Below are 19,354 nucleotides of genomic sequence, written 5' to 3'. Positions count from 1 at the left end.
CAACTACACAAAGGTTAGGTAAATTGGGATATATTTAGTCATTTTAAGCCGCCTTTGAAGGTAAATTGAGGTTGGATAGGGTTACACTGTTAAGGTTGGAGCAAGTAGAGTTCGTTTGGGGTAAGGTTTATACAAATAGACAGCAGGCAATCCGTCATTGGTGAGTCAACAGATTCATTTACACTTACAAACTTCATAGGTTTGATAGGTCTTTATTACACCAGTGTCGTCTTATATGAATGTGCCTTTATTAGGAGTGGATGACCGAAGTCTTTTGTCATGAGTGTAAACATAGACTAAGATGGATCTGTTGTCACGCCAATAGCTCATCGCCTGCTGCCTATTTGTATAGACCTTACCCTAACCTGACTCCACTTACTTCAACCCTAAGTGTAACCCTAACCATCCTCACTCCGTCTACCCTCCAAGAAGGCTTAAAATGGCTAAATATATCTCAACTTGCCTAACCTTTGTATAGTTGGCCAACCATGGGTAAGAGATCAAACATAAAATTAGACTCTCAAGCACTCCAACTCGTGGGTTAACCAGTCGGAATACCATGTTGCCAGTATGGGTGATGTCATTGACAGAGCTGATTTATTTTTTGTCTCCTAGTATATATAAACACGTGACCTGGAGATGGGGGCAGTGGTTATTTGCGGTCATAAGATTTCAATTTATAGTTGCATACTAAAATTAAATAACAGACCATCACATGTAACCTAGACACTAGAAAAAAAAATTGTCTGAAATTCTTTTCTTCGTTTTTAAAGCCAACTAGGTTATAGGAAAGGAAACTGAAAAAGGATGTATTAAAAGTAGGACGAATAATATTTTCCCAGAATTGGTCACGTTTCATTTAAATCAATAAAGCAATGTACAAAATAGAGGCCACTGATGGGAATAAAAAAAAAAGCTTAACCTTCATGCCCTCTGGCTGTTCGAAAAAGAAAAAAAAAAAAGACTAAACACATTTGTGAGGTCAACAATAGAAGACATATTGAAGAAACAGCACTTAGAAGATAAAGAAGCATTTATAGTTGACAACCAACCTAGACATAAAATAACCGATATATTTCTCATAAATGTAATTTCCTTATAGAAAGGGATTTAAAGAAAAAGTCTCTTACCCCTTGCCCCCGTTCCTTTCACTACATAACTGCATTGAGAACTTTAAGTGGAGCAGCGGTCGAACTTATTCAGTGCCGCCCCATTCAAAGTTTATGGGACTGACGAAGACATCACTGTACAGTGCTCGGCTGTTTTGTCAGCCCCATAGACATTGACTTGAGCGCCAGCGCAAATGCGCGACCGACACTCCATTCAAAATCCTCCTCACTGCTTGATCACAGTGATCGATAGGGATCCCAGTGGTGGGACCCCAGTGATCATACATTTATCCCCTATCCTGGTGATAAAAGTGCTTAGTGTAGAAACACCTTTAAGGGGGTTGGGACCCCCATTGTAGTAATCGGTGGGGGTTCCAGTATTGGGGTCCCCAGCGATCATACATTTTCACCTATCCTGTGGATAGGTGATGAATGAACTTAATGGAAAAACCCATTTTAAGGGTCTCGGTACACCCATTCTAGTGATCGGTGTAAGTCCCACGTTGTAGTAATCGGTGGGGGTTCCAGTATTGGGGACCCCAGCAATCAGACATTTACCACCTACTTTGTTCACCGTGCGTTAAATGTCATGTTAACAGTGTTCTACATGTCGATATGCTGGAATTATGACACTACCAAATATATGACTTTTTTTCCTGTTTTAGATTTTTAGTTCTTTAAGGTTTGCACAATAAAAGCATGTTTTATGGGGGGGGGGACGACATTTTTTACATCACCGCTTTTCAAGAGCCAGAACTTTTTCGTTTTTCTTTCGAAGTCGTCATCTGAGGGGGGTTTTTTTGCGGGACGAGTTTTAGTTTTCATTGGCACAGTTTTGGAGTACATAGAACTACTTTATTGACTTTTATAAAAAAAATAAAAAATTGCGGAGTGAATGGGGAAAAAAATTAAAACTGCCATCATTTTGAGGGGGTTTTTTAATGACGTTTGCTGTGCGGGATAAATGATATTTTTTTTCTTTATTCTATGGATTGTTACGATTGCAGCAATACTTTTATATGTATTTTTTTTATGGTTTACTATTTTTATTATTCGTTAGAGTGGGATGTCGACTGTGTATTACACTAGCAAGTGATCATCGCTGCACCGTAATAAGATGTCAGTTTGTGGCAATGACTATTAGGGTATGTTCACATGGCAAACTAAAAACGGCCGTAAAATACGGAGCTGTTTTCAAGGGAGCCCCTGTTTTTCAGACTTTTTTAACCCTTTCAAGACCGAGCTCATTTTAACCTTCATGACCAGCCCCATTTTCTCAAATCTGACGTGTCAATTTATGTGTTAATAACTCTGGAATGCTTTTGTCTATCCAAGCGATTCTGAGATTGTTTTCTCGTGACATATTGTACTTTATGTTAGTGGAAAAATTTGATCAATAAATTCATTGCTTAATTGTGAAAAACACCAAAATTTCGAGAAAATTTGCAAAAATTATGATTTTTCTCATTTTAAATGTATCTGCTTGTAAAACAGATAGTAATACCACACAAAATAGTTACTATTTTACATATTCCAGATGTCTACTTTATATTTACATTGTTTTTTGAACATTATTTTATTTTTGTAGGACGTTACACGGCCTAGAACTTTAGCAGCAATTTCTCACATTTTGAAGAAAATTTCAAAAGGCTATTTTTACAGGGGCCAGTTCAGTTCTGAAGTGGCTTTGAGGGCCTTATGTACTAGATAGACCCCATAAATCACCCCATATTAAAAACTGCACCCCTCAAAGTATTCAAAACAGCATTCAGAAAGTTTCTTAACCCTTTAGGCGCTTCACAGGAATTAAAGCAAAGTACAGGTGAAATTTACAAATTTTCTTTTTTTTGCTGAAATTCATTTGTAATACATTTTTTTCTGTAACACAAAAGGTTTTACCCGAGAAATGCAACTCAATGTTTATTGCCCAGATTCTACAGTTTTTAGAAATATCCCACATGTGGCCCTAGTGCGCTAATTTACTGGAACACCGGCCTCAGAAGCAAAGGAGCACCTAGTGGATTTTGGGGCCTCCTTTTTTTAGAATATATTTTAGGCGGCATGTCAGGTTTGAAGAGGTCTTGTGGTGCCAAAACAGTGGAAATTCCCCAAAAGTGAGACGGTTTTGGAAACTACACACCTCAAGGAATTTATCTAGGGGTATAGTTAGCGTCTTGACCCCACAGGTCTTTTGCTATATTTATTGGAGTATGTCTGTGAAAGTGAAAATCTACTTTTTTTCTGAAAAAATATAAAAAAAAATAATATTTGCAAGGAATAAAGATTAAAAAAGCACCCCAAAATTTGTAAAGCTACTTCTCCCGATTACGCCAATACCCCATATGTGGTACTAAACTGCTGTTTGGACCCACGGCAGAGCTCAGAAGGGAAGGAGCGCCATTTGGATTTTGAAGTGCAGATTTTGCTGGAATGGTTTTCAGTGCCATGTCGCGTTTGCAACGCCCTGGAGGGAGCAAAACTGTGGAATCCCCCCAAAACTGACCCCATTTTGAAGACTACACCCCTCAAGGAATTTTTCTAGGGGTATAGTTAGCATTTTGACCCCACAGGTTTTTTGCTGAATTTAGTGGAATTAGGCCGTGAAAATGAAAATCTACTTTTTTCTGAAAAAACATAGAAATGTTTAATTTTTACAATGAATAGAGTAGATAAATCACCCCAAACTTTGTAAAGCAATTTGTCCTGATTTCAGCAATACACCATATGTGGTAATAAACTGCTGTTTGGACACACGGCAGGACTCCGAAGGGAAGGAACAATATTTGGCTTTTGGAGCTCAAATTTAGCTGGAATGGTTTTCGGGTATCGTGTCGCATATGCAAAGCCCCTGAGGTACCAAAACAGTGGAAACCTCCCAAAAGTCCCGTTAGGGGACTGGAACAAGCGATCATTAGGTCGCTGGTACAATACACTGCAGTACTAATGTATTGCAGTGTAATGTCATTTTACAGGCTCCTGTAACAGTGCGATCGCTGTTCCTGTCCGTTAGTCCCGGGTGTCAGCTGTAATACACAGCTGACACCTGCAGAATATGGAGCGGGCGCAGTGCGTGAGCCCGCTCCATATATAACCCCTCGCACCACGACATGCTATTAAGTCGTGGTGCGCGAAGGCGTTAATGCGCAGCGGATGGTGCAAATTGAAAATTAAAATTTTCCACTGACATGCCATTTTAATGCACAATACGTTGTGCCCAGTTTGTGCCACTGAAGACAAATACTTCATACAATGTTGAGAGGGTTCTCCCGGATATAAAATATCATATATGTGGACGTAAGCTGGTGTTTGGGCACGCTGTGGGGCTCAGAAGGGAGGGAGCGCCATTTGGCTTTTGGAGCACAGATTTTGCTTGGTAACTGTTCTGTTTGGGGTTTTGCTGGTATTTCAGTTATGATGTGGGGGCATATGTAACCTGTGCGGAGAACATCAGGACATAATAAGAGGTTATAATAATGGGGTACATAAATAATAATCCGCAGATATGTGGCAGGTGTCGCACTGATAAATGGCCGATCTCATCTGCTTTTGGAACACTCTGCACATTTTGCATCGCCAGAACTTTTTTATTTTTTCTCCAACGGAGCCGTGTGAGGGCTTATTTGTTGCGGGACAATCTGTACTTTTCATTGGTACCATTTTAGGGTACATGTGATTTTTTTTATCACTGTTTATTAGATTTTTTTTGGCAAGCAAAGTGACAATGTTTTTTTGTATTTTTTTTTTTTACAGTGTTCACCGTGCGGTATAAATGACATTTTACTTTATTCTGCGGGTCGGTACGATTACGGCGACACCATATGTATATAGGTTTTTTATGTTTTGTGGCGATTGCGCAATAAAATCACTTTTCTATAAAATTATTTATTTTTTGTGTCCCCATATTCTGAGAGCCATAATTTTTTATTTTTCCGTCAAAAAAGCGGTGTAAGGGCTTGTTTTTTGCGGGACGGGTTGTAGTTTTTATTGGTATTATTTTGGGGTACATGCGACTTTTTGATCACTTTTTATTCTATATTTTGGGAGGGTTGATGACCAAAAAATAATGATTCTGACATTGATTTTTAATTATTTTTTTTGCGGTGTTCACCGTGCGGGAAAAATAATATAGTTTTATAGTTTGGGTCGTTATGAACGCGGTGATACGAAATATGTGTACTTTTTTTAACATTTTCATTTTTTTCCTATAATAAAAGTCTTATTATAGGAAAAAAGCATTTTTTGTTTTTGTAACTTTTATAACTTGTTTTTACACTTTTTTAAAACATTTTTATTACTTTATTTTTTACTTTTTACTTGAAGACCTGCAGCTCTGATCGCTGCTATAATACATTACACTACCTAGGTAGTGTAGCGTATTATAAACTGTCAGTGTGACGCTGAGTGTCACACTGACAGGAAGCTTATGGGGACCTGCCTTCCCTGCGATCACATGACCGGGACCTGAACTAATCAGGTCCCGATCATATCTCCGGGACTAGAGGCAGGTGATAACAGCGCGATCCGGGTGTCAGCGCTACTCTGAGACACCCGGATCGTGCTTTTAACACCCACAGTGAATTCACGTTGGCACTGCACAGAGCCCAGCAAGTGCCGACGTGAATATACAGTGGGCGGTCGGGAAGCGGTTAAAGCATCGTACGTTTTTTGATGCGTTTTTTTACGGACGTTTTTGGAGCTGTTTTTCTATTGAGACCATGAAAAACGGCTCCAAAAACAGCTCAACAAGTGACATGCGCTTCTTCTTGCGGGGCGTTTAAAAAAAAAACTAAACGCCGTTTTTCCCATTGAAATCAATGGTCAGGTGTTTGGAGGCGTTCAGCGTCCGTATTTTTAGCAGTTTTTCGCTGCATTTACGGCCTGAAAAACGGCTTAAAATAAGACGTGTGAACATACCCTTACGGTACAGGGTGGGAAGGGGTTTAAGTCTCGAAAACCCCTTTAACTTTTAGGTCCTGCTGTAGTTAAATTTTTAACCCTGCTAAATCTTCGGTGGAAATTTTGTTTTGAGTAAGAAGAAATTCATACAATCCCGAATCATTTTGTCAGTGCAGACTCCGTTTTCCGGCTACAAGGGCAGACATTGTATGCGGTAATATGTAATAATTCAAGCTGTGCTACATGGCATTAGTGCAGTGATACAGGCATATCAATATAGTCAGAGAATTTATTGCGTAATCCGCCCGATTTATTGAGCTCCAGCATAGGACTAATAAATCTATCTGAAGCCTGCAGACACAAGATGCATGCTGTGATATTATACTTGCGTTATCTGTATTCGCCAGGTCACTGACATAGCCCTTCATAAACTAGGTCGTGAGCTTAAACTTCTGGTTGGGATTATAGGGTCCTGGCAAACCATAATCACAAGAAGCAGAGAATACGACTGCCAAGTTTTAGAGAAGCATTTGCATAGCAGAATAGCCGTAAGTATCTATCTCTCATTAGTATAGCAAGAAATGTTTTACTTGAACCATTTAGGAGCTTGTTACTATGTCATGTCCTGCCACTGCATTTACTGCTGGTCAATATTTGTAATTCTCAGTCACTCCGCCTTTAAAATCGAAGGCTTCATTCACATCTGCGTTGGGACTCCGTTCATGGGTTCCGTCTGAGCTTTCCGTCAGGGCAACCCATGAACGGAACCCAAATGGAAACTAAAGGTTTCCGTTTGCATCAACATTGATTTCAATGGTGATGGATCCGATGCAAATGGTTTCCATTTGTCACCGTTGTACAGGGGTTCCTTTTATTTTCACGGAATCAATACCGTAGTCGACTGCGCTATTCATTCTCTCAAAACAACGGAACCTTTGCACAACGGTGACAAACGGAAACTATTTGCAACTGATCTGTCACTATTGAAATCAATTGTGATGCAAACTTAAACCTATGGTTTCCATTTGTTTCAGTTTGGATTTCGTTCATGGGTTCCCCTGACGGAAAGCTCAGACGGAACCCATGAGTCCCGACGCAGATGTGAACGAAGCTCTTCTGTAACCCCTTTTGCTTTTGAATTTATTTGAAAAACTACAACAATTGTTGTTTCTTGGAAACAGTCAACAAGCTGATGTTTGCGGATCTGTTGTTATGTTTTTTACTTTGAGTGCATAATCATGTCCTGCTGTGCATTGGATTATTAACACCTAAAAGTACCTGTACTATGTGTTTTTGAATGGTCACCAGATGATGCCAGCATAGCTCAGAAGTAGATATTTTTCATTATGTTGCCAAGCTCTGCAGTTGCAACACTGTAGTATTCATTTTGCTAGGGCTTTCTCTAAGGGGCGGGATTTAAAGGACTACAGTACCCAAGCTTCCTCTTGCAGACATTGCTTATATTTACAGCCTGTCCCTCTATTACAAGGTGTAAGGTAGTTCTTTAATTACTCACTGTCTGCTACTGAGAAACAGCTCTGCTTAGACCCTGCACTAGCTCTGCTTTATCTGCTGCCCAACATGTAAAACACGATCCACCCAGAGACAGGGAGGGGGAAAGCAGGGAGCTTTGGAGACAAGAGGCATGTGATGTGTGATGGGCCATGCTTCAGGGAGGGTGAGAGGGGAGATAACTAGTGTTCTGTGTACTGAATGTCACACAAGCTGGAGATAAACATCGGCAGCAGCTAACTGACTTACAGAGGCATTTCAGCTACAGATAGTAGATTAGTAAGTGATTAATCTTACTACAGTCAAGCCATCTGCATATAATTTTTAAACATCGGAAAACCACTTTAACACTACCATTTTGACCTAAATACAGCAGCAACGTACATCTCTCACCTGTCCTGACTTACCGTACCTACAATGTATCAGTGCAGTTAAAATGTATCCTCTTTTAGTCCAGGCGGTTTAGTTTATAGAGGATTGACTAGACCATGGTTTCACAAACTGTGGGTTGCGACCCCCTGGGGGTCGTGTGAAGACCACTGGGGGTCGTGTGAAGACCACTGGGGGTCGTGTGAAGACCACTGGGGGGTCGCGAGCTACTGACTGACCCGGTTTCAACTGTATCTGCATCCTCAGGACGCAGATACTGTTGAAATCAATGCTGGAGCTAGGAGGTGACGGCTTCTTGCTCCAGCATTCACTTTGCCATGAGCGGCTCGGAGCAGACAGGTGTGATGTAGTGACGTCATTGCGCCCATCTGTGCTAAGCCATACACTGCACAGACTGGAAGAGCAGAAGAATCTCCTCCACCACGGGCATGGGAAAGGGCATAGGTGAGTATGTATTTTATTATTTTTACTAGGCACTGTTAGGGCTGTGTGGAGGCAGCTATGTGGACATTATACTGTGTGTGGGCAGCTATGGGGGCATTATACCGTGTGGGGACAGCTATGGGGCATTTTACTGTGTGGGGGCATTATACTGTATCTTGAGGCACTATGGGGGCATTATACTGTGTGGGGGCTACTAAGGGGTCATTATACTGTGTGGGAGGCCCACTAGGTTGGGGCCCATTCAGATGTATTTCACACCTTTGTTCTAAACTCCTAGCTACGCCTCTTTTGGCCACTAATGGATGGGTCAGGTCACATGATCCACAGTCAGCGGCTATAGTCGGGCCTCAGCGACGCACAGCAGCAGGAGACCTTGAGCCTGCCCGCACAATTGTCACTGTTTTTTCGATTGTGCAGGGACTTATGTTTCTAATGGAGCTAAGTACCGTTATCTAACTACGAACGATGTTGACGTACATCAGACGAAATCGGGCTAAGTACGGTCGGGGTGGGTCCCAAATAAAAGTGGGTCCCAGCCTCAGGAAAGCTTGGGAACCACTGATCTACAGTAAGCGCCTAAGCTTCACCTAGTGGCAGCTGCCAGAATTTTTTTGTTTATTAAACTCTGTATGAGGTTAAAAGGGACATTTGGGGCTCTTAAATAATAAAAAAAAAGGAGCTGCCTGACCTTATAAAGATATATTATGAAATTTATATTATGACGGTCTAAATAAATTTAGCGGTATGACGCCTTTGCGGAATTTACCTTTTTAGCATAAACTTTGCTTTGCATAGCGGTTATTGTCTGTGCTGAGTATCTTTAAAATCTGCTTCTTCCCAAATACCAACCTTTATAATTCTCTATTTTATTTCATATTTTTGTGCAGCGGAAAGCAAATAATAGCAAACATCATAATTCCCATGTTTTTTCTGTGTTGCTTGGTTTCCTAAATAATTGAATCGGGCGTTTGTGCCTGTACTGCCGCTGATAATTTTGAAAGCTTTCCCATCAGTCCTTGGAGTGACAGGCAGCACGTTGCAGAGTCATATTTAACCGCTGTGTACTCGGAAGACTAGCAGACACAGAAGCCACCCAACATCTACCAGACATTACGTAGAAAAAATATTCCTCTCGTTTATGTGCAAATAATAAAGAAAAACATGTTAATCGCTGCAGCGGCAATCCTGTCTGCCACCCGCCTGTTCATTGATAATCTTATACCACCAGATGCCTGGAGCGCTGTCCAACATTTAGTCACATTTCCTAAAATCTCAGTCCCAGGCAAGTAATTGAAGTTCTTCGATGGTAGCAGCCATGAATAAACTGCAGTAAGTTCCTGCATTTTGTGATAGCTTTGAGGAGGAAGCAGCCGATGAAAAACGGTGACATTCCTTGTGAAAACACTCCAGACGAGTAGTTCATTAGAAGAGCTTGTTGTTTTTTTGTTACTGTGTTCTATCGTTTGTCTTCTTCAAGGGCCTGAAATCTCTAAAATGTGCTATTCATTACAATGGGATCACGTAGGACTAAAAGAGTCTTGAGTACTTCCTAAGTACCTCTGCACTAACCATCTTGATGGGGATTACAGGTCGTACCTTTCTTCTGGTAGTGTTTTATGAGGAATTTAAAGACCATCCCACCCAAAATGTATTTGTGCTTTATAGGCTATAAAAAATGTAGCCATGTGAACATTCAAAAATGATGCCGTCTGTCACCATCTTTTTTTTTTTCTTTTTCTGCTTAAGGGGGTTGTCTTATGAAGACCACACCTGTCCATATACCCTTGTAGTCGTAGTGGGGGATCCACTGCTCTGGACCCTCGACTGTAAGCCAGTTCGGAAAGCCACTCGAGCTGTCTTTTTTATTAGATGGACGGCCATTTATCTGAATGGCCGCCATGTTATACTACACGCGGCTACCCTGGCAAAATAAGTTGGGTGATGGGAGCGAAACCTGGGGCGATCAGCTGATAGTCCCGGCGGCTCATTTTGAAAGGGATTTGTCTCTGATGAAACAACCCCTTTAACCCCTTCTTGATATCTGCCGTATATGTGCAGCGGAAGTCGAAAGGGAAAGTATTGCGAGCTCACGGACTCCATGGGAACGGAATGGGAATGATGCCAAAGGGGAGAGATGTGGAGGGGACAAAGGAAAAGAGGGCATAAAGGCATGAGAAATAAAATAAAGTAGATATTTATTTATTTAGATAAATAAACCTATAGATAAACCTAATCACAATAATCAGACACGATTAGGGGTTGGTTGGGTAGGTAGGGTATGCAGAAGGAGCGTGTGGATATGGTAACAAGAATGACGTAGCAATTACACCGCTTTGGTGCTTCACGGGCAGTCTCCTATCTGTTACTGAACAACCAATTGCCAATCGCTCCATTGCCATGGCTATGCCCAGTTTACCGTGCTGATCTCGCATAACTCGAGCTCTGGATCCCCCCACGCCCCTCAATGTGGCTATTTCTGAATGCCAATTGGCGCCATTAGCATTTTCCATCAGCGACACCGTTTTTTACTTCTCTGCCCACAATGGTAACATACAATATTGACATCCTGTCCCCTCATGCATATAATGTTCACCGCAGTTGACGAGGGGCAGACCACCTACTGGTTATTTGAAGGCACTCCGATGCTAACATATCCACAAGTAGCTAGAGCCTCTAACACTCTTCTACCTCTCATGTTACACACATGGATTTTGTTCTAGGATGTGAATATGACCATGGGCTTTACATGCTATGGACTACACTAACCAGTACCTGCTATGATTGTTATGAGTGACATCATACTATCCCCCCATCATGAGGACTTACACAGTATTTGCTGTTTATCATTTTTATGGAGACTTGACACATGATATCTACTAATACCGAATTAAGCCGTTTCTTGTTTCTGGCAGGAATCGCCGTATATATCACCCCATTGTTTCCACATATATTATTTTTTTTTTGTTCTGTACACTTTCTTGTTTTCTGCAAAACTTACATTGCTTCTAAATACTACAGTGTTACTAGCCGGCATTTACTCCAGGGTTAATGTACTTGTTTGTGTATTATTTGTATCACAGCTTGACCGAAACGTTGTGTCGTCTTATTATTGGAGTTACAAGAAACTTTGCACTATTTTGGCTTCTATCCGTATCTATGCTGTTCTACTTTTTACTCTTCTAGTGTGAACAGAGTCTTACATTACAAGTTCCAACTGTTATCCTGCTTTTTGGCTATCCCTTCCACTTTTTACCCCTGGAACTAATAACTGTGACTTGCTAAGGAACCCACTTCAGGACACACAACCATAGGCAAAATCAGAAATATGGAAGTGATCAAAATACGGAAGAGCATCCTCCTCCTGGGAGGACTAAGATGGCGGTACTGACCACCCATACGCACCATGTACTGCGGCTCCTGACCATATGTTTATGAAGAACTGTTATTCGTCATCTCCATTTTACCATTCTTCTTAGTCACTTCATTACCTTTTGATTATACATCTTATTGTTCAGTGGTTGTAAGTAACGGTTCTGATCTAAATATTGAGCGTAAATATGAGCGTTCCCTGAGCATTTTTTCGCCTATTAGACCTTCATCTAACAATTACCATCAGAGCATTTGACGTCCTCATCCCTCATTGATAAAATAGCTTTGACATGGAATGAGTTTGGAAAGCAATTCTTTAGAAATTACAGCACTGCAGCCATGCAAAGACCAGATCTTATAATCATTTTTATTCAATACAAGTTAAATTGAGTGTATCCTGATAAGTCTTTAGAGTAAATCGAAGCTTTCAGTACAGTATGATCCGCGGGCATTGCTTTTAAAGCAACAATCGTTCTAAAAACAAGTAGGGCATAGTGTATTGGAACCGGAAACACAAGTATTCGCTCCTCACCGAGCAATGGTTTATAAAGAGCTATTACCTTCCATGGTGCTACACAATTCAGTACAAAACGAGATCCAAACAGAATACAAATGTAAGTGTACGGTGAAGCGTTATAGTTGTGGCAAGATACAGTGAGAGTCGAGGTGGAAATAAGAGAGTAGAGTCATGGATTCCATTCCTAACGGAGCAATTACAGCTATGCCGGATTCGATCCCATTGACTTCTAATTTGGTATGTCAGGTCTCCGTTGGGGTTCCAGTATTTTTTACATCAAGTATTGCACTGCAGGCTACACTGTTCTTGGCATAAAAAATACCGGAACTCCTGCCGGTAAACCTAAAACGTTAGGGGCTGACACACCAGTGTTGGAGGCTCCATTAGGGGCCTCCGTCGCAGATCTTGCAACAAATTACCAAAAGCAATAGCACAGCATGCTACGCTGTTTGTGGTAAAACAATGGCCACCCTGATGGACAGCTGACAGAATCCATTAAAGTCAGTAAGTTACGTCGGCTGCCAGTGGTGCCTCTGTTGCAGCGGAACCGTTGCGTCTGGAATTCCCTTGTTCTGCTCCTCTGTTGAGGAGATCTAATATTCTATATCCAACAATAAGCAGGTCTTCCTCTATTTTATAGAACTAGGTTTCCTTTTTCCAGTTAGACCTAACATATTGCTTTTATGGCTATGGGATGCAGTGTTACATAACATATCACATCCTGGGAATGCCTTAAAGTGTACCTAACCTTTCAGGTGACTAAGCTGTCATATGTGTGTATATGAGGAAAAACACTACTTGTGGCCAATATATGACTTGTATTCCCGCATAATTTTTTTTAGCAGTTTTCCCCTTTGCAGATGGATTTTCTAATTCTCAGTTTTCTCTGAGCTTGTGGCCGGAGTATAACGGCTATCATGTCTTCTATACACAGCACACATAGAGGAGGAGAATCCTGCTTTCCTATTTCTATCATATATATATATATGTTGTATTTGGATTGAATAAACCACCATTTTCTTCACATTGGAGTGCTGCAAATTTTATTTTACTATATATATATATATATATATATATATATATATATATATATATAATATGCTGCAGCAGCATGGAGGAGATCATACAGCGGTAATGAGCAGTGTTGCTGTGGATCCAGCACTTGGGTGAGAAAACACTTCAGCAGCAGCGCCTCTCTGCCTCTCTCTCACACTGCTCCCTTCTCACCTCTCCATAGACTTCTATGGGCAGGTGTAACGTGATCCCTTAGTGAGCTGACAGTTCGTCTTGTCTTGAGGAGATGAATTTAGCTGAACAGTTGGGGTGGGAGTGACAGGGAAGTCTGATAAGTGGAGAAAAGCATTTTTCTCTAATAAGATATTACAAAGTTTATTATATTCACTTACTATTAAAACTTCGTACTATTGATTTACGCAGAGTTTGTTGAAAAGTTAGTGACCATTTAAGTGGAACTGAGCTGCGATACCAGACACGACCTATGGACTAGAATAGCACGGTTTCTGGAAGCGAAACCTTTTTCTCTCATTGCATATAATCTCTTTAAATATTACGCTGCCTCGGTCTGTTAAAGGGTGGAATAAGTGTGCTTGTGACACACCATCCAGGCAAGAGTCTTTTTTATTTTTTTTATTTAATTTTGGGTGGGTAAGAGAGTATCAGTCCATGAGCTGAGATCCTGAATTGATTGCTAGAACAAAGGGGCTAAGGAGCTCTGCTATATCTAATTTGCTTTTATGTCATTAAAACTCATGGTGTTCTTATTGAAAACTGCAATGATCTCAGGATCGACGGGAGCCCCAGAGGTCAGACTATGACCTGATCATAAAATGATGGCATATTCTAGCGATACGCCATCGCCATACAAGATGGGAATACCCCTTTAATGAAGAGATCGATGGGAAGGAAAAAAACATTGTTTGTTTTTTTTTTCTTTGGTTTTTATAGGCCGAGATGAACTGATCCCCTGTCTTTTTAAAAGTATGAGCACAACCGTATAATATAAAGGATTATGTAAAGTGAACACTGTAAAAAATCTGCTATGGTATTATCTGTTTTGTTGCGGCTTTATAAGCTGCAAATTGTCTTGGACCTGAATTATATAAGAAAAAATAAATTATATATATATGCACACACACACACACACACACACACACACACACACACACACACACACACACACACACACACACACACACAATTTGTGTATATATACGGATGTAGCCATCTTTATCTTGTCTGATAACTTACTGCAGCGTGATATCACACAACAAAAGTCATTGAAAAGTCAAGATAATGGATCTAGCCATTTTGTATTTAATGCGTTAAAAGTCAAGATAAAGATGATGACGTGTGTGTGTGTGTGTGTGTGTGTGTGTGTGTATATGTGTATATATATATATCTCAACAACTTGTATACTATTTTCCCTCGCTAGTTGAACAGTTCAGTTATTTCTTCTCCATCCTTCGACTGTCCGTAGGTCAAGATGCTGGTATAATAGTATATGAGTACGTCAGGTGGCCGATGTAATGCGGAGCAGGGAAGGGGGGGGGGATTATAATCTGCAATACACAGGGAATTCCACAGTCGTCTGATATATGGAAATCCGTGTTTATCTCCTCTGTAGCGTTTTTTTCTGCGGCGTTCTGGGTTATCTCTTTAGAAGGCTTCCATTCAGCACTTTTGCTACAGGGGACACAAATCTAAACGTGAATGTATGTGGCATTTTCGTGACACACTGAAGCTATTCCTACATTTTTTTCAGTTTCAGAATTATTCCAAATTAGCACAAGATTTATTCCAATTTTCAGTGTAAAAATTTCTCACCAGGACTGCTTTTTATTTTATGTTTTTATGAATCCTTCTTGTTTTTAGCACCTGCCAATTCACCGTAACTTTCATCTACCATGACAGATGGCTATGAGAAAGATGTTGTAATAATATATCCAAAACTTTTCCATAAGAAAAGCCAAAATCGTCCTACAGGAAATCTCCTGTATAAATGGTGCAGATCTTATTGAGATATTACTCGCAATCAGTGACCAGGTTGGTTGCCAAGTGACAATTGGATCTTTTGGCTATATTGGTTTTTACTTTTAAGATAATGCTCAGGGTACAGCTTGACCTTGCAACCATCTCAAGGTCACTTTCAACTTTTTTCGCCGTAGGAAACATTGAAGTTGCGGCATAGCATTTTTCCGGTTTTATTAAAATATTGCTGAATCACTATAAATGAAGAAAGTTTCTTATATACAGAGGGGGAATTTATAATGACTGGCATTTCATACACCTGTCCTAATAGAAAGAAAAGTTCGGGTAAGATTCGACACATTTATTAACCTCTTGATGACCAAGCAAATACCTTTTCACGGCGGTCATTAAGGGTACTTATGCCAAAGCGCTGTGAAAAGGTGGCGCTGTGACATAAGCCCTGCACGGGGCGGGTGTTGTGCGGTCTAAAGACAGCCGCGCTCCTACTCTAATAGTCTACATCAAAGTTTCCACCGATCCCGGACACTTAACCTTAGATGCTGCGATGAATAGCAACTGTGGCATCCAAGTAGTTTCAGAAGGAAGGGGCTCTTTCACCCTATCGGCAAGCCGAGACGCGATTCTGGGGTGCCGATGGTTTCCATGGCAGTTCGGCGCCTAATAAAGACCCCCAGTTCTGCTTCAATGTATGCCTAGTAGGCCCCGCCAGAGGCAGTTTTGCACTGACAGGCATAATACAGAGGTATTGCAGTGTATTATAAAAGCGATCAAACAATCGCATAGTGAAGTCCCCTAGTGAGACAAAAAAAAAAAAAGTAAACATAGTTTATTAAAGTTAATAATAAAAAAAAAAACTTTTTCACCTTGCAAAATACCTTAAGAAAAAAAAACTGATTTTTAACGACCGGAACTCTATAAAACTATTACGTTATTTTACCCGCAAGGTGAAACCCATAAAAAATAAAATATAAAACAATGCCGGAATTGCTTTTTTCTGCTCGTCCTGCCTTCCAAAAATGCAACAAAAAAACTATCAAAAAGTTGCATGTACCCCAAAATGGTGCCAATAACAACAAAAAGTCATTGTGCAAAAAATAAGTCCTCCTACAGCTACATCGTTGAAAAAGAAAAGTTATGGTTTTTAGAATATGGCGACACAAAATAGAATACTATTTTTTAAGAGTTTTTATCGTGCAAAAGTAGTTAAACGTAAAAAACGATAGCAATTTGGTATTGTCGTAATCGTAACGACTCTCAGAATAAAGTTATTTTGTTATTTTATGGGGGGTTTTTTCATTACCCCCGAAAAAGTTTCTAAAAGAAAATCAATAAGCTATATGTATCCCAAAATGGTGGCATATAAAAAATACAACTTGTCCCACAAAAAACAAGCCCTCACACAGCTTTGTCTACGGGAAAATAAATAAAAAGGTTTTGGCTTTTGAAATGCCACATTAAAAAAAAAAAATGAAAAATTCACTGAGGTCCAAATAGACTGGTCACTAAAGGATTAGGACGTGAATTCCTTTTAATTTCTTTTAATAAATGTGTCACATCTTTCAGCCGGGCTGTGGCCATTTTCCTGCACATGCCCTCCTCATCGCTCCTCTTCTCCCCTTTGGCTCCCTAAGCGTGCCACGTGGCTCATACAAGGTCTTGACACCGAGCAGCGTCAGGGCCCTATATGCCACGCAGCACTCGAACGTCATAAGTGCTGCGTCACATACAATGTCCTGCCCAGCATCCGTATGTTATATGAGCCGTGTCACGCTGAGGAGACCCGGCAGGGAGAAGAGGAGCAGTTCGATTTAATTTTATTTTTGGCCTCACCTTGTGACACCTGAAAGAGTGACCAGGCGTGGATTCTCACTATAATTTAGGATATGTTCACACACACAAGTGGAAACGGCTGAAAATTACTGAGCTGTTTTACGAGCCGTTTTTGAAGCTGAAAACCTTTTTTGAGGCGTTTTTTTCTAGACCTTTTTGAAGCTGTTTTACCATTGGCACAATGAACAACAGCTACAAAAACAACCCAAGAAGTGACCTGTGAAGTCCTTTTTGAGTGTCTTTTTTTTTTTACGCGCCTTTTTTTTTTTTTTTATAACAGTGGAGTAAAAAAACACCCCGTCGGAACATAACGCCGTTTTTTTCCATTGATTTCAATGGGAAGATGATTGTAGGCGTTCAGCTACTGTTTTTTTCAGGTGTATTTCGAGGTGTTTGTGCCCCCTGAAATACGCCTGAAGACTCCTGCGTGTGAACATACCCTTTCGCCAGTTTTCCTTATTGGGTGCGGTCATGCTGCTATGGTCCTGCCTCTTTTCTGAAGCCATTCCCACAAAAGTGGCACCGCAAATGCAGACTTTTGAGCCCTTTTCCAACTTTTCCATGATTATTTTTCCTCTTTGTATTTGATGTTTTCACCATTTTTAAGATATTAGTTTGTGGTCTGTGAATGAGAACATTCTTGTGTCTCCATGAAGGTCTACTACAATATATCAGTCTAGAGTCCATGCTGTTTATTTCGCAGAGAATTGCCTACACTGTATCCACTTTTCAGCTGACCGCAGGACTAGGTATGAACCGGTTTGGTGATTTTTGAATGTGAACAACCCTGTACTCCTTCACTGACCGCAAACTAATATCTTGAAAATGGTGAGGAATTTGAGCACAAAGTATATTAAAAAGTTCTACAGCTTTATATTTAAACATTGATGAAGCTTTATTTATATAAAACCCATCCCCCTTAGGGTATGTTCACAGAGTTTTATGCAGGCAGAAAAATCTGCCTCAAAATTCCATCTGGAATATTGAGGCAGATTTTGATCTGCCTGCACGCCGTTTGCCATGGTTTTCACGGCAGCCATTGAGCGTCGCAGGCAAAAACGCAGCGAAAAACCCTTTCTCTACCTCCCATTGACATCAATAGGAGGTCAGACACGTAAATGCCCGAAGATAGGGCATGTAGCTTCTTTTACCCGCGAGACGGTTTTACCGCTTGCGGGAATATAACGCCTCTGCCTACCATTGAAATCAATGGGAGGCATTTTCGGACATTTTTTTGGGCGCGTTTTCCATGTCAAAAAACTCTGTGTGAACAGGGCCTTACAGTGCCAACCTGTCGAAAAATACTAAAATAAAAAAATATATACTTACCATTACAATTCTGCTCCTGTCTGATTATGACGCTCATTTCCTATCCTCCTCAGATCTTTGTATATACTTAGGCCTCAGTGGCATTTTATTCATAGTATTGTACAGATATGTCCATCCTTACCTTTGCTTGAATTGGTTAAGGACTCCAATTTATCATGAAACAGATTCAATACAATATCGCGACATGCTAGCAAAACCCTTCACAGGCTGCACTGCACCTCACAACCACTGGGTGGCCACACATAGTATAGACATCTCATGACAGAATATCGTGAAATCATGTTTTCTTTCAAAGCTGTTAGTCGCACCACACATCTCAGGATATGTTGAGATAAGAGGAAAGGTAAACTGGACACTGAATGGAAGATTGGGTTAAATTGAAAAATGAATTTGTGACTATTTGTCTGTGTTGCAATTCGAGTAATAGGTGAGAGGAGCTGCTGCAAAGTCAAAATCCTTTCAACTGGTCTCCCTGGTAGCCTCAGCACAATACAGGCATCATTTATAGAGTTGGTGTGGCCTGCCTCTCCATGGTTTAGATTTTTCCCACTTTAAAGAGGCTCTGTCACCAGATTTTGCAACCCCTATCTGCTATTGCAGCAGATCGGCGCTGCAATGTAGATTACAGTAACGTTTTTATTTTTAAAAAACGAGCATTTTTGGCCAAGTTATGACCATTTTTGTAATTATGCAAATGAGGCTTGCAAAAGTCCAAGTGGGTGTGTTTAAAAGTAAAAGTCCAAGTGGGCGTGTATTAGGTGCGTACATCGGGGCGTTTTTAATACTTTTACTAGCTGGGCGCTGTGAAGAGAAGTAACATCCTCTTCTCTTCAGAACGCCCAGCTTCTGACAGTGCAGATCTGTGACGTCACTCACAGGTCCTGCATCGTGACGGCCACATCGGCAGCAGAGGCTACAGTTGATTCTGCAGCAGCATCAGCGTTTGCA

General features: G+C 40.7%; 1 protein-coding gene across 4 annotated transcripts in view; it reads left to right on the top strand.

The window, feature by feature from the left end:
• The window catches only part of SLC36A4 (solute carrier family 36 member 4), a 230,948-nt gene that overhangs the window by 164,999 nt on the left and 46,595 nt on the right, over nucleotides 1–19,354 (top strand). The gene's annotated exons all lie outside the window — the stretch shown is intronic.

This window comes from Rhinoderma darwinii, chromosome 2 (assembly GCF_050947455.1).
Source record: "Rhinoderma darwinii isolate aRhiDar2 chromosome 2, aRhiDar2.hap1, whole genome shotgun sequence".
In the NCBI taxonomy this organism is placed as follows: domain Eukaryota; kingdom Metazoa; phylum Chordata; class Amphibia; order Anura; family Rhinodermatidae; genus Rhinoderma; species Rhinoderma darwinii.
This window is presented reverse-complemented; position numbering and strand designations above follow the sequence as displayed.